This window comes from Schistocerca gregaria, chromosome 4 (assembly GCF_023897955.1).
Source record: "Schistocerca gregaria isolate iqSchGreg1 chromosome 4, iqSchGreg1.2, whole genome shotgun sequence".
In the NCBI taxonomy this organism is placed as follows: Eukaryota; Metazoa; Arthropoda; class Insecta; order Orthoptera; family Acrididae; genus Schistocerca; species Schistocerca gregaria.
This window is the reverse complement of record NC_064923.1, coordinates 50824702-50847419: the sequence shown is the minus strand read 5'-3', so window position 1 is coordinate 50847419 and position 22718 is coordinate 50824702.

Genomic DNA, 22718 nt, shown 5'->3' with positions numbered 1-22718 from the left:
TCGTGATAGGTGATAGTCACCATGAAACAGAGTGTTATACCAGTGAAGAAAATTTTTTATTGGAAGAAGAGCCTGGAGCAGTCTACACTACAGACAATACCTCACAGGAAACACAGAATGACAAGAACACCAGAACACAACGTTCTGAAAGGAGGAATGCCTGGCCTAACAGCCAAAAGTCGAAGTTTGAGACAAAGTCGTATTAAATCTCAAATATGGGAGAATTTATTTGATGATGACATTATAGATGAAATAGTTTTACATACAAACATGAAATTGAATACAATAAGGGCAAGGTTAGGGGAAACAAGTAATCTCTCCAATTACAGACAAACTGACAACGTTAATATCAAGCTTTTATAGGCCTTATAATGATGACATCAATATTCAGATCATCTCATGAAGATAAGTTGTCCCTTTTCAAAAAGGATCTGCCCGGTCGGCCTATATTTGTGGTGACAAAGTTGGCAAAGTGCTTTGAAATACGTCTAAACAGCTTAAGACCTGGCGACACAACTACCAGAGAGGAAAGAAATGTCAGATCGCGCAGCTGCAACATCAAACTTTTTGAAAACTTCATTTTCAATTCTCAGCAATTATACTGCGTAAAAGGCAACTCTATGGTGGATGAACTGTTAGTACCATTCAGGGTGAACTGTTCTTTCCAAGTTTATATGCCTAGCAAACCAGTCAAATACGGCATACAAATTATGTGCCTGGCAGATGCTTGAAGTGCAGCCCAAGCGCATCAGTCAGGAGTTTCCTCATCTGAGCCTTAAATGTGCGGACCAGTCGTTCAGCCTCACCATTTGAATGTGGATGGAACGGAGGGGCCGTGACATGCAAGACGCCATGACAGGCACAAAAATCCACAAATTCGGAAGAGGCAAATTGCAGACCATTATCAGTAACAAGAGTAGAGGGAAGGCCTTCCAAAGAGAAAATGCGAGCTAGATCATTTTTGGTTGCCGCGGTGGTAGGCAACGTGCAATGGACAATGAAAGGAAAGTTAGAGTAGGCATCAATTATGAGTAGCCAATAAGTACCTAAAAAGGTCCTGCAAAGTCAGCATGAATACGCTCCCAGGGCTTCTCAGGGGAAGGCCACGGTGACAAAGATGACTTCGGGGCAGCGGCCTGTGATGCACAAGGGCTGCAGGCAGCAACCATGTGTGCGATTTCAGAGTCAATGCCGGGCCAGTGCACATGACGATGTGCCAGAGATTTTGTGTGAGAGACACCCCAGCGCTCTTGGTGAAGGAAGCGCAAGACCAAAGCACGCAAAGACCCAGGTACCACAACACGCGGCGAAGCATTGTCGGTGGAAAGGAGGATAACACCATCCCTAGCTGTGAGGTGGTAGCACAAAGCATAGTAGTTCCGCAACAGATCTGAAGTCTTAGCGGATGGACAATCAGGCCAACCCTTCTAATACAGTGTAAAACCGGGGAGAGGGTAGGATCAGAACCCATAGCAGCTGCCAGCCGGTCCCTGTAGATGGGGAACCTGCCCACAACCTGCTGCTCAGCAACATCCAGGTGGAAACACAAAAGTTCGTCCCTATCGAATGGCAGATCAGGACCCATGGGAAGGCGAGACAGTGCATCAGGATTTGCATGTTGAGCCGTCGGCTGGAAATGAATCTCATAATTGAAACGAGACAAGTAAAGAGTCCAATACTGGAGGCGGTGTGCAGCCTTGTCGGGAGGTAACGTTAATGGATGAAACAAAGAAACAAGTGGTTTGTGGTCCATAACAAGATGAAATTTGGATCCATGAAGAAAAACACCAAACTTATGAAGAGCATAAATAATGGGCAAAGCTTCTTTTTCAATTTGAGAATATTTTCGTTGGGCATCCGTGGGCATTTTGGAGACATAAGCAATGGGTTGTTCAGAACCATCAGAAAAATGGTGCGCAAGGACTGCACCAACCCCATATTGAGAGGTGTCCATGGCAAGAACGAGATGTTGGCCAGGTTGATAAGTAGCCAGGCACGGGCCCAGTTTCAGCATAGTCTTCAATTTTTGGAAAGCCGCATCGCATGACACGGACCAGTGAAAGGGCATGTTTTTATGCAACAGGAGATGCAACTGCTGAACCACCAAAGCCGCAGACGGTAAAAACCTGTGATAGTATGCTATTTTCCCCAAGAAAGCCTGCAGTTCCTTAACAGGTGTAGGGCGAAGAAGGGCATTGATTGCAGCAACAGTTTGCTGAAGCGGACGAATACCATCCCGAGAGAGTTGGAACCCTAAGTACATGATAGATTCCTGAAAAAATTGTAATTTCTGAAAATTACACTTAAAATCTGCAGTCTGTAAGACATGAAAAAGTGTGCAGAGATTCTGAAGATGTTCTTCAGTGGTGAAGCCAGTGACAACAATGTCGTTCGTGTAATTGATACACCCAGGGACAGGAAGCAATAATTGTTCAAAGAATCGCTGAAAGAGAGCAGGGATGGTGGCAACTCCGAATGGCAATCATTGATATTGATAGAGGCCGAAAGGCGTGTTGAGGACCAGAAACTGCCGGGAAGCAGTGTTGAGAGGAAATTAATGATAAGCTTCTGACAGGTCAATTTTTGAAAAATACTGGCCTCCAGCAAGTTTAGTGAACAATTCTTCAGGTCAAGGCATAGGGTAAGTGTCGATGAGCCATTGAGCATTTACAGTGGCTTTAAAATCGCCACAGAGACGAATATCACCCATTGGGCTTAGCAACGAGAACGACAGGAGAGGACCACTCACTGGAAGTAACAGGAAGCAAGACCCCTGAAGTAGCAACGACAACGACAGGAGAGGACCACTCACTGGAAGTGACAGGAAGCAAGACCCATGAAGCAGTGAGATGATCCACCTCCCGTTTGACCCGATCACAAAGGGTCACAGGAATGGGTCAAGCCTGAAAAAACTTAGGCCAAGCAGTTGGTTTGAGCGTGATATGAGCTTCAAAGTCGTTTGCACAGCCTAACCCAGGAGAAAAAAAGGGACGAAAATGTCATTGACAAGGAATCCAATTGAACATCAGAGACAATGTTGACAGAGTCATCTATGGAGAACCCAAAAATGCAAAAGGCATTGAAACCAAAAAGATTCTCTGTGTTACTCTGGTCGACTGCAAATATGGGAAGAGTGCGAACGGTGGATTTGTAAGATATCTCAGCATTAAATTGTCCCAAGAGAGAAATCTTCTGTTTATTGTACATCCGTAATTGCCAAGTGACTGGTGATAGGAGTGGAGAACCCAACTGAAGATACGTCTGAGAATTAATGATAGTGGCAGCAGAACCAGTATCCACCTGCATGCAAACATCCCCACCAAGGATTTGGACAGTAAGGAATAACTTCCCTGAAAGGGAAGAAGTACCATTGACAGACAACACAGAAGCACAATCAGTGTCACTTTGATGAATGTCAGGTATGCGGTCAGATTTGCAAATGGATGGCACATGACCCTTCTTTTTGCATTTGTAACACACGGCGCAATGTTGTGGACAATCTTCTCGTGAATGTTGCATAAAACACTGCGGATACGAAGGAAGTTGCTGTGGATTTTGCTGCAGTTTCTTAGAGGTTTGTTTATGGTTAGGCCGAGGCTGCACTTGGGAGTGTACTGTGGCCACGTCGGCCAGCGGGGACATGTCGCACGCTTTGTCAAGAGCGCACAGAGGTTGTACTTCCCCGACGTCACCCCAGCCCTCTTTTTTCGCTCCAGTGGCGCGAGAAATTTACAAAAACTGAGTGATGGATAGGACTTTGTCTAGAGTCGGATTTGCCAACTGAAGGGCACATTGCATAACTTCTTTGTTGGGCGCCGACCGGATAATGGCATCCCGTACCATGGAATCAGTGTAGGATTCTTTGTGAACTTAAGTAACAAATTGACAATTTCTACTGAGGCCGTGAAGTTCAGCAGCCCAAGCACGATAGAATTGATGCGGTTGTTTTTGACAATGATAAAAGGCAACACGAGAGGCTACCAAATGCATATGCGTTTGAAAATATACGGACAAAAGTGAGCACATTTCAGCAAAGGACAAAGATGCAGGATCTTTCAGAGGAGCCAATTGTGACAATAACCAATACAATTGAGGTGAAATCCATGAAAGAAACAGAGACTTACATGTTTGTTCGTCCGCAACATGAAATGCCAAGAAGTGCTATTGAAGATGTTTTTTGTAATCAGACCAGTCTTCTGCCGTCTTGTCGTAAGGAGGAACAGGAGGTATAGACAACAACGAGAGATGCCCAGCATTGGATGCCATGACGAAATCAGCAATGGCCAATGTGAGAAGCGTTTGCTGTACAATGAGACCTTGCAAAAGTTGCTCTAAAGTAGCCATTGATACCTGTGGGTCAACGATGAAAAGAAACATCCACTACCTCATCACCAATTGTTATAATGTCAAGTTGAACACATATATTTCAAAGACGACACAATACATGTAAGTCACAGAGCAAGAAGACAAAGTAAGACATGTGTACATGGTAACAGTCAAATCAGCACTGAGTCCCAGTCTAGCGGCCAATGGCTGGCTGGCCCCTTAGGTGGCGCGGCTGCTGCATCACTGGCAGAGAGTGCCGCATGTAGTGGACGCACATAACTGCACGGCGGCACTTTGAAAGATCGGCGAGTCACAACACTTTTAATCAAACTGACCATGTGGCAATTGACAGGAGACATGTGTCCATCATCCTGCAGGGGAGGCAGACTGTGATTCAGATTATTATATGGTAAGATTAAAATACAAACAATGCATAGCTGTCTATTGATCCAGAAGGAAGAGGAAAGCTCAACGATGATACAATGTTTCCAAATTGAAAGAGAAGGGAGTATTGGAAAAGTTTGAAACAGAACTGTAGAAAAAGTGTGAAGCTAAACACAGCCAAGCTCTGAAAAGCATTGAAGGGAAGTGGTGTAAGATTAAAGAGGCTCTACAAGAAACTGCAAAAGAAGTCTTAGGTTTAGAAGAAAGGCTGAGAAGGGCAGTATGGTATGATAAAGACTGTAAAAAGGCAGTGGAAGTTAGAAATGCGGCAAGGAAGAAAATGATAAACAGGCCAACAAGATCTAATATAGAAAAACTTGTGAAGAAAAGGAAAGAAGCAGATAGGATTTGCAGAAGAAAGAAATGAGAATTAGAGAGGAGATGGATTGCTGAGCTAGAAGAAGAATACAATGACCAAGAATAAGGAAATTCTACAAGAGAGTTGAGGAACTGAAGAAAGGCTTTCAACTACATATGGTATTCTGCAGAGATTAAGAAGGAAATTTTATAGGAGTAGAAGAACAGGTTCTAGACCGATGGGCCGAATATTTCAGTGAGCTGCTGAATGTCACTACAGAAAGAGAAGTTCTGGAAGAAAATGAAACACAGGGTCACCAACTGTGGCAGAATGTTAGTCAGGATGAAAGTCCTGTACCTATACTAACAATAGAGGAAGTTAGGAAAACATTTAAAAGCCTAAGGAATAATAAGGCTCCAGGCAATGATAAAATTTCATCAGAGACGATCAAGGGCGGAGGTGAACATCTAACAAGATTGGTATGTCAGCTGATAGTGGAAATATGGGAAAAGGAAGAGGTGCCAGACCAGTGGAACATGACCATTACATGTCCAATTCATAAGTAGAACAACAAAGCAAACTGTGAAAATTATCGTGGTATTGCTTTAGTCAGAGTGGTGTACAAAGTACTAGCCAAAGTCATTGCTATCAGATTTACACTAATTACACAAGAAATACTTGGAGACAACCAGTGAGGTTTTCAACAGGGAAGATCAACCACAGACCAGATCTTCATTGCAAGGCAAATAATGGAAAAGAGTTATGAATATAATGTGGATACACACCAACATTTTGTAGACTTTAAACAGGCCAATGATAGTGTTTAAAGCAAAAACACTATATGACACCTTAAAGGAGATGGAATTCCCAAGTAAACTTATCACACTGGTATTAATGACCCTCACCAACAGAAAATGCCAGGTAAAAGTGGAAGGAAAACTTTCTAAAGAATTTGAGGTCAACTGAGGGTAAAGACAGGCTGATTTATTATCCACACTATTCTTCAACACAGTATTGGAGAGAGTGATGCAAAGGGTGGAGATTGATAACCGAAGTGGCACTCTGTTTAACTGTATGCACCAAATTCTACCTTATGCCGATGATGTGTGTATAGTTTGTAAGAAATGGAAGAAGGATTTAGCAGACTGGAAAAGGAGGCAGAACAGTTGGGGCTGAGAGTAAACAAAACAACAACACAGTATCTCTTTGCTTCCAGGAAAAATGCTGCTGTTAAAGAGAAATGTATTAAGTTGAATAAAAGTAGTTTTGAAAGATGTGAGAAGTTCCCATACCTGGGAGTGCTGGTTATGGAGGTAAAAGAATAAGAAAAGAAATAAAATCTAGAATTGCTGCTGGAAATGTAGCTTACTGGGCCCTGATCAAGATCCTTCATCACATAGCCTGAGCAGAAAATCAAAGGTGACTGTCTATCGAACAGTCGTGAGACTGGTGGTAATGTGTGGCTCAGAAACTTGGGCAATGACTGTAGCAGAAGAAGAGCTCGTGAGAAGATGGGAGAGTAAAATATTAAGAAAGATTATTGGAGCCGTGTATGAGGCAGGGCAGTGGAGGAGAAGGAGAAACAAGGAATTGGAAGAACTGTATAGAAATCTTGACTGAAATTAAGTGTAACAGATTAAGATGGCTGGGCCGTGTAGAGAAAATGTCAGAGGATCGAGCTATCAAAAAGGTTTAAACACAGAAAATCCAGGTGGCAAAAGGAGCAAAGGGAAACCCCAGAAACAATGGCTGGAGGATGTGGAAAATGATTTGAGAGAGATTGGTGTCAGGAAATGGAGGGAATGAGCAGAAAATCATCAGGATTAGGTTGTGATCATCAGAGATGCCAAAGCCCTACATGGGCTGTAGCACCAAGCAGTAAGTAAGTAAGAAAGAAAGAACGAGAAACCAACACAATTGTCACTGGTTTCAGCTTTATCTCTGATGTTCCAACACTTCAGTGTTACCACATATTCAAGATTTTTCTTGCACATCTCTTAGTACAAATGCTTGTCTCAGTTATGTTGACGACATGTTACCCACAACTTTTATTTGTTGTGTAGTAGCAAAGTTACATGCAATCTGGTGGTGCCAATTCCAAGTTAAGGGTTACTTTGTGGCAACTGACGCTATAAAACTATTCAAATTCTGCTATTATCTTTCAACTTACAGTAAACAGACTGCACAGTTAAAAGGTAAAATACTCAAAGAGAAGGTGAAAGGGAGCAATTGTAATGGATAAAACAGCTGTAACCCACAGATTTTAGCCTGTACATGCAAAAAAACTAATACATGAAAAAGGAAAATAAAACATTTAAATGACAGTTCATTTCCATCAGATGGCAATACATAAAAACGGTGATGGATACTTTCTTGCGAATAGGCTTTAAGACTAAAAGAACAACAAGGTACATGAATGAAGTCTAGTGAGATGAGGGGGTTTTAGATTGAGAAATGAAAATAGGGTGGTTAAGTAACAGAAAATGTCAGAAGTACAGAATATATAAAATGTAACTTGTGAACAGCAAGAACAGATTTCCTGCAAGTTAACTTTCTTTCTCAACACAATGTTAGGAAATGCTTTCTGGATGTATCTGTCGCCTATAATAATATATGGGAGGGAAATCATGGTAAACAGTTCAGAAAAAAAGAATATGCTGCTGCAAGGAGACACCTACTCATTATTTATCATTTAATTTTTCTAGTGTTTGCAGATTAGATTAGATTAGATTAGAGAGATTAGATTAGATTGCAGTGTTCATTACTGATCGTAGATGGGTTCTGCTCAATCATCAGAAACATGAACATCAAAGGTTTACATTTTCAAACTTCAGATAAGTTGGTAAGATTATTTTGACACAATTTTTCCTTTTTATGTCTAAAAAATCTGCAAATAGAAGTGTGCATCTTAGTGGCACTGTGAGGGACTTGTGACCAAACTTTTCAGACACCAGGTGTCTACAAGCAACGGGTGACAGGTGTAACTTTGAAAAATCACAATTAACCACAACAAAAATATGAATCTCTGGATAGTGGAATCAGTTTTGAGGGGCAGAAACCTTTTAATTACTTCTCTTTGTCTAAGACTTCAACAGGGAAAAGTGTACCTTTTATGACCACATCACTTTATTTCTGAAACAGCTTAACCAATTAAATGCTGAATAAAAACATTGTAAGTAGGGTCAAGGATTACTTGAAATTTTTGTCAGTAATTCATTAAATGTAATGAGCTCGAATGAAATATTTTCTACTTACTTTTTGCAGAAATTCATTTTCTTTGTTGTTATCTTTGTTACAATTAGTCATCTGTGAATTAACTACAAATCATCACTAAATACTTTCAGTTTCAACTCATGTGCCATTATTTCCAGACATTTTTTCATCAAAAATTACTGTAGCCAGCGTGAAGAAAGCCTCCTCTGCCGGTATTTTCTATTAATTTTATTAAAATTTTGGCACAGACTAAACCAGCAGAGCACAGTCTCTACACAAGAGATAAGCCAAAAGGTTTTACACTTCATATCAACAAATGTTCTTCCAAAATGCTGTGTAATTTATTTGGAAGTGCTATGCACATTAGATGCTTTATTTGTGACCAATCACTGCATTGTTATTTTGAAGCTGTTACAAGTATCATCACAATATGTTGGTGCATTAGTTGCTGTGGTAACTACTATCAATATATGTTTCTCTATCACTTTACAACACTCCATGCATGACCTCAGGACTACGGACAATTGTTTTCGTTCATTATTCTACACACTAATGCTTATCAAATTAGTGCTACAGAATATTTCTCAAGCTTACACGGGTAGATCTTAATTACTCCAGATGATGAATAATTTGAGAGAAAAATATATGCCAGATTGACTGAAGTGATTACATGGAAGGGTATATACTGAGGCATCAGAGTAATTTGGTACTAGAAGGAAGTGTAAGAGGTAACAATCAGAGGAAGACCAAGGATCGAATACGGTTATGTATGTTCCAATGGAGGTAGGGTATACACAGATGGAGATGCTTGCATAGCTATAGACTGCATGCAAAGCTGCATCAAACCAGTGTGTGTTGAAATTGCAATTTTTATGATTCTCCATGTGACTCGTGTTAATAGCTGTACCATCAAAGAGTAAAAACAGGCGTTTTTGTTCAGTTGTTCTGTTACACCTTTCAGTTTAATAAAAACCATCTAATAGGTTTTAACTTTACATGTGTTATTTTTTGTAAGAAACTAAAATTACCTCAGATTATGAGCCCAGGTTTGTTTTAAATATACGGAATCTGCGATAAATGTTGTTGTCCTGAGACTGGTTTGATGTAGCTCTTCATGTTGCTGTATCCTGTGCAAGCTTCTTCATCTCCCAGTACCTACTGCAACCTACATCCTTCTCAATATGTTTAGTGTATTCATCTCTTGCTCTCCTTCTATGGTTTTTACCCTCCGCACTGCCTTCCAATGCTAAATTGGTGATTTGTTGATGCCTCAGAATATGTCCTACCAACCGATCCCTTCTTCTAGCCAAGTTGTGACAAAAATTTCTCTTCAGTTCTATTCAATACCTCCTCATTAGTTATGTGATCTACCCATCTAACCTTCAGCATTCTTCTGTAGCACAACATTTCGAAAGCTTCTATTCTCTTCTTGTCTAAACTGTTTATCGTCCACGTTTCACTTCCATACATAGCTACACTCCATACAAGTACTTTCAGAAACGACTTCCTGACACATAAATCTATACTTGATGTTAACAAATTTCTGTTCTTCAGAAATGCATTCTTTGCCATTGCCAGTCTACATTTTATATTCTGTCTACTTCAACCATCATCAGTTATTTTGCTCCCCAAATAGCAAAATTCCTTTACTACTTTAAGTGTCTCAATTCCTAGCCTAATTCCCGCAGCATCACCCAACTTAATTCGACTACATTCCATTATCCTCGTTTTGCTTTTGTTGATGTTGATCTTATATCCTCCTTTTAAGACACTGTCCATTTCCATTCAGTTGCTCTTCCAGGTCCTTTGCTGTCTCTGACAGAATTACAATGTCATCAGCGAACCTTAAAGTTTTTATTTCTTCTCCATGGATTTTTATTCCTACTCCAAATTTTTCTTTTGTTTCCTTTACTGCTTGCTCAATATACAGATTGAATAACATCGGGGATAGGGTACAACCCTGTGACACTCCCTCCCCAACCACTGCTTCTCTTTCATGCTCCTCAACTCTTATAACTGTCATCTGGTTTCTGTACAAATTGTAAATAGCCTTTTGCTCCCTGTATTTTACCCCTACCACCTTCAGAATTTGAAAGAGAGTATTCCAGTCAACATTGTCAAAAGCTTCTCTAAGTCTACGAATGCTACAAATGTAGGTTTCCCTTTCCTTAATCTAATTTGTAAGATAAGTTGTAGGGTCAGTATCGCCTCATTGTTCCAACATTTCTACGGAATCCAAACTGCTCTTCCCTAAGTTCAGCTTCTACCACTTTTTCCATTAGTCTACAAAGAATTCGTGGTAGAATTTTGCAGCCGTGGCTTATTAAACTGATAGTTCGGTAATTTTCACATCTGTCAACCTGTGCTTTCTTTGGGATTGGAATTATTATATTCTTTTTGAAGTATGAGGGCATTTCACCTATCTCATACATCTTACTCACCAGATGGTAGAGTTTTGTCAGGGCTGGCTCTCCCAAAGTAGTTCTAATGGAATGCTGTCAACTCCCAGGGCCTTGTTTTGGCACTTTCAGTGCTATGCCAAACTCTTCACACAGCATCATTTCTCCCATTTCATCTCCATCTACATCACTTCCATTTCCATAATATTGTCCTCAAGAACGTCACCCTTGTATAGACCCTCTATATACTCCTTCCACCTTTCTGCTTTCCCTTCTTGGCTTAGAACTGGGTTTTCATCTGAGCTCTTGATATTCATACAAGTGGTTCTCTTTTCTCCAAAGGTCTCTTTAATTTTCCTGTAGGCAGTATCTATCTTACCCCTAGTGAAATAAGCCTGTATGTCCTTACATTTGTCCTCTAGCCATCCTTGCTTAGCTATTTTTCACTTCCTGTCGATCTTATTTTTGAGACGTTTGTATTCCTTTTTGCCTGCTTCATTTACTGCATTTTTGTATTTTCTCCTTTCATCAGTTAAATTCAGTATCTCTTCTGTTACCCAAGGATTTCTATTAGCCCTCGTCTTTTTACCTACTTGATCCTCTGCTGCCTTCAGTACTTCATCCCTCAAAGCTACCAATTCTTCTTCTATTGTATTTCTTTCCCCTATTCCTGTCAATTGCTCCCTTATGCTCTCCTTGAAACTCCGTACAACCTCTGGTTCTTTTAGTTTATCCAGGTCCCATCTCCTTAAATTCCCACCTTTTTGCAGTTTCTTCAGTTTTAATCTACAATTCATAACCAATAGATTGTGGTCAGAGTCCACATCTGCCGCTGGAAATGTCGTACAATTTAAAACCTAGATCCTGAATCTGTCTCTTACAATTATATAATCTATCTGAAACCTGTCAGTATCTCCAGGCTTCTTCCATGTATACAACCTTCTTTTATGATTCTTGAACCAAGTGTTAGCTATGATTAAGTTATGCTCTGTTCAAAATTCTACCAGGCGGCTTCCTGTTTCAGTCCTCACCCCCATTCCATATTCACCTACTATGTTTCCTTCTCTTCCTTTTCCTACTATCGACTTCCAGTCACCCATGACTATTAAATTTTTGTCTCCCTTCACTACTTGAATAATTCCTTTTAGCTCATCATACATTTCACCAATCTCTTCATCATCTGCAGAGCAGCTAGGCATATAAACTTGTACTACTGTGGTGGGTGTGGGTTTTGTATCTATCTTGGCCACAATAATGCGTTCACTATGCTGTTTATAGTAGCTTACCCGCATGCCTATTTTTTTATTCATTATTATACCTACTCCTGCATTACCCCTATTGGATTTTGTATTTATAATCCTGTACTCACCTGACCAGAAATATTGTTCCTCCTGCCACCAAACTTCACTAATTTCCACTGTATCTAACTTTAACTTATACATTTCCCTTTTTAAACTTTCGAACCTACCTGCCTGATTAAGGGATCTGACATTCCACGCACTGACCCATAGAACGCCAGTTGTCTTTCTCCTGATAACAACTTCCTCCTGAGTAGTCACCACCCAGAGATCCAAATGGGGGACTATTATACCTCGGGTATATTTTACCCAAGAGGACACCTTCATCATTTAACCATATAGTAAAGCTGCATGCCCTCAGGAAAATGTACGGCTGTAGTTTCCCTTGCTTTCATCCATTTGCAGTAATAGCACAGCAAGGCCATTTTGGTTAATGTTACAAGGCCAGATCAGTCAATCATCCAGACTGCTGCCTCTGCAACTACTGAAAAGGCTGCTGCCCCTCTTCAGGAACCACATGTTTGTCTGGCCTCTCAACAGATACCTCTCCATTGTGGTTGCACCTATTGAGGCACACAAGCCTCCCTACCAATGGCAAGGTCCATGGTTGACAGTGGGGGGGATTTTACATATCTTACTTTAATCAAAGAGAAGTTATCAAATTATTTAAATGTGAACTGCCAGACGAGTGCACAACATCTCTACACCGATAGCTGTGTGTTAGGTTGTGTTTTCATGTATTACACACAAGCACACGGCATAGTAAAGCCACACTCACAGTACTTAAAAATTGCACAAACCACAAAGGTGAGAATGAGGTATGCAAAAAATCTGTAACACACTCCAATGGTCAGCTGCTGAACATACAAAGCTGAGGAGGATTTAAATTGACTGTGTCATTGCGAAGCATATAAATTCAAATGGATATCTGTAGAAGACTATTATATTAGGCCATTATAGCACTTATGACTGAGAGCACAGTAACATTGTCACTGCAAGCACATAAAATTCATTAACAACTTTAATGCTGCAACTGTCCTTTCCTGAGAAGGAATGTCCTGCCACTAATATAAATCCTGTCTATTTGTACCTCTGGAGTAACTAGAAAGTCATAAAACACCTATGCAAATCTGAGATCACATACTAATATGCTCCAAACACTGGAGTAAATGCAAGTATTCTGGTTCTATGAGGGTAGATCCTGTCAAGTAAGAATTCAAAGTGGCAAGTAGTACTCAACCAGCTGCCCAAATCAATGAAAAGATGCTGCTATTTTCAGATAACAAAACAAAAATTTCTCTATGGAAGTATAAAGTTATGAACTTCTGACCAGAAACTGCCTTCAAAGAGACAGTCAGAACTGCCCATAGCCTTATATATACGCACATACTATACAAGAGTAGATCGTACTGGCCAACAATCTGTGTGTTTAGTTGCATTTATGTTTACAAGCAGACAAAGCAAACTGCCTTGTGGTCAGTCCTTCATACTGAAACTGATTATGCCTTACAGCCCCAAGCTGATACATAACCCCTATCTGGGACAACGGCTATGCTCGGCGGCAGTTCGGCCCCTGTGCTTCACAACAACGCAGCCATTGTCTTTGTACGTTCATCGCACTCACTGTTGTGAGCTCATCATAGTTCCAGTACACATTGTTACCACACGGATCTGCAAAGGTTGCTTGTTAGAACCAACTACTATTTAGTTACAACACCAGAAGCAACAGTCCATCCTACTCACAATATGACAAGTTCCTCATATTCCCAATTCCTTTATCAAGAAGTGGTCTAATTACATTAGTAGACATCATTATCGAGAACTATTTCTTCAATTCATTCCCCCTCATTATTGGCATGTCTAGATGCAGTAATGTTAAGGTTAAATTTTGTCCACTTTCAACATCTCTATAGTAGGTTAATATGAAAGGTTCAGATATATCTTGCAACAATTCAATAAGGAACCTATCCACTCAAATTCGACCAAGCAGGTGCCAAAATTAACTAGGGTCCACACCTTAGGCTAACATAATAGGCTACATGTTGCAAAATGGGCTCAATAGTCAACAGAGCTGACAGGGAAAACTAAGAATTAGCATGTATACCTCACTTTCAAAACAATAGACTTTTAAGATGTTATTAGCCTAAATTTGGGCATTATTTCATTAATCCTTACCTCCTGAAGTTGATAACCAGACATCATGCAATAGCTTCTTCAGTGTCTTTAGATTCTTGCACTTAAATGGAAATGCATACTCCCTAATGCTATTATAATGTATGGGTACACAATTACAATTCTGGAACAGGTATGTAGAATGCCTGTATCAATGACATTTGGAGTACGAGAAGAAGACAATGGCTATAATACCGGCAGTTCCAGCCAGGTTTTTGGAGGTTTCCCTCGGCTGAAGGCAAACTGACCCCAGCACCCTCCTCTACTCCCAACTAAGAAAAACAAATATCCCCAACCCAAAGCCAAGAAGCCAAAATAGAACCAATCCCAACACCAGATATCACAAGAGACCCTAAAATCAAATAAAAACAGGTTAAATGACCCTCACCTGCATGCCTTTGAACAGCCCGCCCACCTCCATCACAAGTGGGAATGAAACCAAGAGGAGGAAAAAACATAGGATTTGTTAAAATGAATTAGTTACATATTTAAAGAAATTCTGCATTTGGTTTGTGTTCTTTTATGTTGAACCTCCTTCAGGGACATTATACAGCACCACAAGGCTGCTACCTGACATGCTTATATCATCGCAAGTGTCTCCAAGTGTGTGTTGCCATGGGGTCCCTCCTGTGTGAAGTTCCCATGAACCAAGAGCTTCTGAGGTGCTAGAAACTGTAACACTACTAATAAATTGTAATGAATTAATAAACTGATAGTGAGAAATATATTTCTCCACACTTATTCCAATATTAACTTCCAAGATGTTTCTGTCTCACTGTCAAGGCAGTCATCCACTTAATTTCCACCTAGGTGCACACGCAGTTGTTTACCGTCCTTTTTAAAATAGAATCACGAAAATTTCATTTGGCCGCTCTGAGTTGACCCAGAGGGGGAGTATTCTCAAGATAAAGTGCATGACACCAGAGAGAGACAATGTGCTGGTTTGGACAGGTCTCCTTCCTCAGTCACTGTTCTCACTTCGCAAGTGCCAGCTGCCAATAGATTACCATTGTGTGCACCTATACGTTTCCTTTGTTTCACTCTAAATCAAAGCAAAATGAATGCACCATTTGTAAATAATTTGAAAGTATATAGCTTTATTTGACATAATTAATGTTATGTAGACATTTACCTAAGCAGGTTCTTATCATCATCAATATAAAACCTTCTCCAAGCTTTTATTTTATTACAGTATTTATTTATTTCCAGTTTTTAGAGAATCCTGTGTTATTTCTTAGGTAATGTCTCACAAGCCAGAGGATATACTCCAAATTCTTTGAGAACTGTAGGATGAATACAAAGAAGAGTGTGAAAGACAATGAGGTGGACACCAACAGGAAGAGGAAATCGACAACCTAGATGATATAGATTTTGAAACTGCGTCTGTTGAATAGGTTCACAACCTCAGTGATTCAGAGGAAGAGTTATCTGAAGCAACTGAAGATATTCTTGTTTAGAATGCAGCGGATATTCTGATATGCGAGGCTTGATATTATTCATTGTAAAAGACAATGAAAAAATTTGTGTTAACAAGCCTATTTTATCAAAATCAAAGACCAAGTCCAAAAATATTATAAAAGAATTCCTAGCCCCAGAGGACAGGCTAGGAACTGAAACAAAACTATTTGTTTTTATCAAATAATATCTTTAGAAATTATCAACAAGATTGTTAGACACACTAATATTTTCATTGCCCAAACAAAAAATGAAAGAAGTGAGTCATCTGACAATACAGTTTGAGAAAGGAACTATGAGCCCACTTCAAGGGTGGAAATAAGAGCAGTGCTCGGGGATTCAGTTTTGATTGCTGTCAAATTTGCAAACTGGCTGATTTTCACGAGCGACTGATCAAGACTCGCGATTTTACGCACTAATTTTAGCAATCGTAGACTACGATTCTTGTTGAGGTCTCTATGATTTATTGATGTTACATCATGCAAAGACCGATCTGTAACTGACAATTTAGCTCCAATCTGAAATTTTCATTACACTTTTCTTGCCAGTTGCCAAAAATACTAGAATGTTGGAGAAAGTGTGACTGTTGGTGAAATGATAGTGGCATTCCATGGTCGCTGCAGTTTTATTCAATACGTCGCCGAAAAGCCAGCCAAATATGGCCTCAAAGTTGATACTATGCATTATTCACAAACTTTTTACATATATAATATGATAATTACTGTGAGATACAAAAGCCTGGGCCATACGTCACTTCCAACAGACCTTTCTACACTGTCAAAAATCTGGCTGGACCACTCCTAAAAACTAATCAAATTGTAACCACAGATAATTGCTTCAGTAATTATCTATTAAGTGAATATATGTTATTGGTTGGAATTCCTTTCTTGGGAACTTTGAGAAAGAATAAGGCTGAAGTTCCAGTTGAATTCATGAAAAAAAAAAAGAAAAACCTTGTTCCTGGCCATGATATATCTGGATGTAATGACATTTCAACTTTGGTCTCTTTTGCTGCTAAAAAGCAAAAGGTTGTTCTGGTTTTGACAACTTTACATGACCAAAACAAACTGGATGATGAAACTGGTAAGTAAATTCAAATTATGGATTACAATGGCTGGAAAGGTGGTTTAGATACAGTTGAAGTGTGTTCAAGGATTTCTACTTCTAAGAGAACTAAAAGATTGTCAATGGCAGTTATCTTCAGATATCTGGATACTGCCGGTATAAACTCCATGCAAATTTACCACATGACCAAGCCCATGGAATCCTTAGTGAGGCAGAAATATCTTTTTGACCTGGCCACAGAACTAATGGATGAAAATTTGAGAGAGTGAGCAAAACTCCTATCACTCCCTAAAGATGGGAGCATTTTTCTTGGTCTTCCATTAAGAAGAAAGAAAAAGAAATCAGCCTGAGGTGGCTCCAAACAAATGACCCTTTTGCTACATTTGTGGTTCAAGAATAAACCATATAACTACCAAGGTGTAACTCTTCCAACAACAGTGTTTGTCAAAAACGCTCAGTTCCTTCTTGTAATAATTGTCATAATAAATTGAAACACAGATGAAGAATGATAATTTAATTTTTTTATTTCAATGTTTGCAATTTTTAAATTTTGTGTTCCTTATCCACCTATTTTTTGCTATTTACCTTATTTGTAGACTTTATTGTCGTAAGATATTTTATAGTATTTATAAATTTATGATGTGAAGTATCACACTTTTTATGCATTTTGCTTAAGTTATAATAAATTTTAATCTGTTGTTCAAGTTTCATTTTTTTCTTACAGTCCATCATTTTATATGTCAGTGTGTTTTTAAAATGAATATATTAGCAGTTTAGGTGATTTTAGACCAATAATTGAGCAAAGAAAATGAAAAAATTGTGATGCAGTAAACAATTGTCATGGACCCATTCATGCTAAGGTAGGGTGCACGCTCTGATGAAGATTCAGAAGTAGAAGTGATTCCCATACAACTTCTGCACTCAAAATTAGAAATGGCAGTTTAGTTTCTAATCCAGTGTATAAGATTCCCGGAAGGTATCATACAAAATTCCCAGACATTCAGAACAAATGGAAAGAATACTTCATTAACTATTAATCCTCAAAGTAATCAAAATTTGGACTAGAGGACAGTGTTCTGCTCAAAGCTAATTTCTATTGATAAATACCATTTACACTAGGCAACTGCTGAGATGACAAGCATCGAGGATTTCTGTGTTCATTGTAGCTGCTTTCCTCCTGATATTCACACAGATAAAGTGATATGGAAATAATCTTTGTAGTTGCCCCTGAAGATATGAAGAACATGCCTAACTGGGTGTTAACATGTTTCATGGACTTAGCCTATAGTGGCCACTTCTGATTTAAGGTATGTGATTTGTTCTATAAATCCCACTAGCAAGCAGTGTCTCCAAGAAGGTGGAGGAATTTGAATGAAAATCTGTGTTCATCTAGGATTTCACCACCAGGATCTCATGTGGACCAAAAAAGTGGCCTCAATTTGTCAGCAGAAGTGGTAATCTATAAACCTAGAATCTTTGTCCTTGGCACTAGGTCATTTAACATTCATTCAAGTCAGTAAACTGGAATACAGTGCTATTGCGTATTAAGTTACTTCAGTTAAGAGCAACTCCTTAGGCTTAATTCATTACTAGCACTATTAGACAAATTAGCTACTGCAAGAAATTTTTTGAGTTAGAAAATGTTTGAACCATTTTTACTTTAATGCTCTCTGCAATTATGAGGTTTGAGTTGAAGACAATGGATAGTTGTGTGAATACAAGTTTTAAGATGGACATCAAACCAAATTAAACTGGGACAACAGAGTGTAATTGAATTAGGTGACTCTAAAGGATTTTGTAAATGAGACACTGAAAATAGTGGATGACACTTTTGTAATTGGGGAGCAAAATGACTGCCAGTAATATATAATGCAGGCTCACAGTAACATGGTGTTCATTTCCAAAATGGTAATCCAAACAAATTAAAATATTATGTAAACTTTTTGGAATACAGTACATAACCAAAAAACCACAGGAGGGGAATGGGAGCTTTTGATATGTGGTACTGTAGAAGGTCTAACAAGACCGCAATATTCACATCAGTTTATTAGGACAATGTTCAAGTAGCAAGACATACTGAAGCGAGGAGAAGCTTCCCGCATCAGTGATGTACCAGTGCATTGCCACTGAGTACAACTTCTGTCATTGGAATCACTGGACAGTACCACCCACATTTTTTATTTATGTGTTTTCAACATTATAACTAAAGGGTTACCAGCTGTTGCAAGCACCACTTAGTACACAGTGGCATTCTTACCTACATATGAACAAAATGTTCTGACTGACTAATGCTATTTCAATATTTGATGTATAATGTATAGCTAAAAATAGTCCAGTTACGATTTGAATTACCAAACATAACCCTAATAGGGATCCAAAATTTCATCAAAATGAAATATTTGTTGGGGCAGGTAAGTCAGGCTGCCACTAAATACAAACTTTAAATTTTTTAAGGGTATCTAAAAAAGGATGTTTTGAAATTCCACCCCTAAGGAAGTAGAAGAGGGATGAAAGGTTTTTCTAACATTTCACCTTTGAGGCAGTTTTTAAGACCACCTACTAAAATTTTACTTTGTTCCTCAGTCACACTAATAATACATGTTCCAGCATTTTTCAAAATGTAATGCTTATGGCAGTGCAATAGTGGCTGAAACATTTTACATAATTAACATTTTTCTAAGATCTCCATCTGCGGATGCTGGTATTTGAATGTTACAAATTAAAAACACGTGTTGCTGTTCTTGAAAACTGAACTCCTAATGGGGTTAAGCAGGGAATGAAAATTTATGAAAATATTTTTAAGGTATATGCTATTCACTATATAGTAGAGATGTAGAGTCACAGATAAGCACAACAAATCTTTTTGTGTCTATTTGCAATTTTACATCTCCACTATATGGCGATCGGTTACAGTCTTTTTCATAATGTTACATTTTGTCCTGGATTTTCCACTGTAAGAAAATAGTTATATAAACAATTTTTGAAGTTAAATCTATCGAAATTGTTATTTTACTTCTCAGTTATAATGAAATCTGTGTTAGCGATTGAAGTTTATATTGAAATATCTCTACAAGAATGCAAAATGCATGATTTTGACTCCAGTTACTGGAATCTTTAGGTAAGAAGTACACTGAGAAAATACTATGCTTCTATGGCCTTTACCAGTGTGCAAAGTTTGGAAGGTGTTACAATTTGTAAACAAAAATACAATTAAGAAGCAAAGAAATCTGTACAGTCTGCACAATTTAAGTAGCAAACACTACACTAGTTTAAATGCGAGTTTAAAGCTCCCAGTGGTAGCACAGCAATTTAATGTGCAGATGCAGAACTACAGTACGAGTTGCCTTTTAACTGTTTTGTAACTCACCTCTGCACACATGCTGATTGATACCGAGTTCCTTGTCCACAGGGCAGGCACCAGTGTAAGAGTTGTTAGGGGCCAGCATACTAATATCACTCCAGCCAGCATCTTTACAGGGGTTCTCCATTTGGAAACAATTAAGTTAACGTTGCAGGTCACATTTCACAAAATGTTTGGCCAGTCCTCTGATTTGGTTGCATTTGCTAACTTGCAGTAATAACCTAATGCAATTAAGCAACATTCAAGTAAGGTAAAAGTCTAAGAATGTTTGAGTTACTCAAAACAGTAGGAATAGATTATAAAGATAGAAAAATGATATGGAACCTGTACAAAAACGAAATGGCAGTTATTCATGGATGGACAAAACAAGAAGAGGTGCAGATACAGAAAGGTGTCTGACAAGGTTGCGCACTATCCCCTGTTATCTTTAACCTATACATTGAAGAGGCTCTGAAAAAGCTAAAGGAAAATTCCCAGACAGGTGTAGTAATTCATGGCCAATGAATAGGTATGATAATATATGCTGATGATATAGCTGTCCTAGCTGAAAGTGAAGATCTTGTAGTCCTACTGAATAGAATGGATATAGTTATGGGGAAGAATATATTATGAGAATTAATGAAGCAAAAACAAAAGTAATGGCATGCGACAAAAAAGGTCAAGTGAAACTCCAAGTTCATGTAGGCAATGAACTGCTTGAACAAGTTGATAAATTTACTTATCTGGGCAGTAATATTACCAGGGATGGAAGGAGTAAGTCAGAAGTGAGAAGTAGAATTGCTCAAGCAAAGGCTGCTTTTAACAAGAAGAAAAACATCTTAACATCTAAGAGCACCAGCCTTGAAATCAGGAAAACATTATTGAAGTCATATGTGTGGAGTGTGGCATGCTGTGGGTGTGAAACATGAACTCTCAGGACAGAGGAAGACCGGAAGCTAAATTCCTTTGAAATGTGGTGCTCAAAATAAAATGTATCGACAAGGTCACAAATGAAGTGGTTCTAGAAAGAGCAGGTGAGAAGATAAGCTTCTGGAGTCTCATTGTTAAAAGAAGAGTGCAAATTACAGGTCATCTATCAAGACATAAAGGACTCCTGAACACAATCATAGAGGAATATGTAGGGGGAAAAAGACCAAGAGGAAGACCACGGCTGAGGTACATGGATCAAATCTTGAATGATGTGGGATGTAGCATCTATAAAGAAATGAAGAGAAAAGCTGAAAGATGCACAGAATGGAGACAAGCTGCCATTGTAGCTGTTGCAAACCAATCCTTGGATTAACCACTACAGGAGAAGAAACTTATGACACGTGGCAATCTTGTGGTCTTCCCAGTCTGACCAGTACAGGCTCTTCACAAAGACTGTGACTGAGAATGGGTGCTTCACAATTGTTTACAGAATTACCTGCAAGGCAAAATCTATTTTAAACCCAGCAGTATGCAGTTCTCGTAGATCAAACCAATAATAATACTCCTTCATGCTTTCTTTCATGGTGGACACATGTGAAACAAGGCAGTATACATAACAAATGTATATCTTAACAGACATTTCCCTTCACACTGGGAACATATGATCCCCAAAGTAACAGTTGTTACACATTTCAGAGTCCTACTTGGGAAAAGTTCTCTCTCTTTACACCAGTGAAACTTCACCTAATCAAACATGCATTTCAGTTTCACATTTTTCCTGTGCATATTCAGCTATGATATTTTTTGTGGGATATGTACACATAATATTAACACAATATACGAAGGGGCTATAAGAATCATCACCTCTACATTTTTACAATCAAATGCACCAGGGGCTATAAGAATCATCACCTCTACATTTTTAGAATCAATTGCACCAACTGAGCTTACCCATCAGTTACATTAACAGACATTAGCCTTTTCTTACTATGCTGTTATCTGGTTCCCTTTGCAGCTCAGTGGCAACAAGAATTTTATTTTCAATGTTTCGTTGAATTAATGGCAAAACTGTAAAAATTTAAATGTACATAATAATGTGTATAATTTTATATTAGAGGAACAAAGATGAATTACAGTGAAAAACTGTCTTGAGGCAGATAACTGCAAGTTCACAAATACCTGGCCTTCTTTCATCTGGCGTTTGAGAGACTGCTTAATGGTTTCCAACAAAGCTTACACACAATTTCAAAATTTTTCTTATTGACACCCACTTCACAGTCCCTAGTAGAAAAATACATGCTACACATACTATAAGAAAGCACACATTCTTAGTACCACATATGACACTAATTACTTTTCAAACAAATCAAGAGCTAGTAAATGTTGGGATTGGCAGAAGTTATGAAATAACTTTCCACATTACACTTGCAGGACCCAAGACATATGACAAATAATTCAAACTTAACTTACCCAACTCCACAACCATTACAATATTAAAAGAAGCTGGGTTAGAATTTGATACTAATTGAAACACACATAGGATGTAATGGAGAGGTATTACTCAGGCCTTGACATCAGCTGGAAGTATGTGTTTAGGGTTCACCCAGCTTATGAATGTGAATGAACTGCACCATTCATATTGTAACTATAATTTCATAATTATATACCAATGTCTTAGTTACATTTTATCATTTAATCAAGCTGACATTAATTATCCTTGTAAGACTGTGTTTGGACAAATATAAACTTTTGGAGTATGATTGATGAGAGTAACTCAT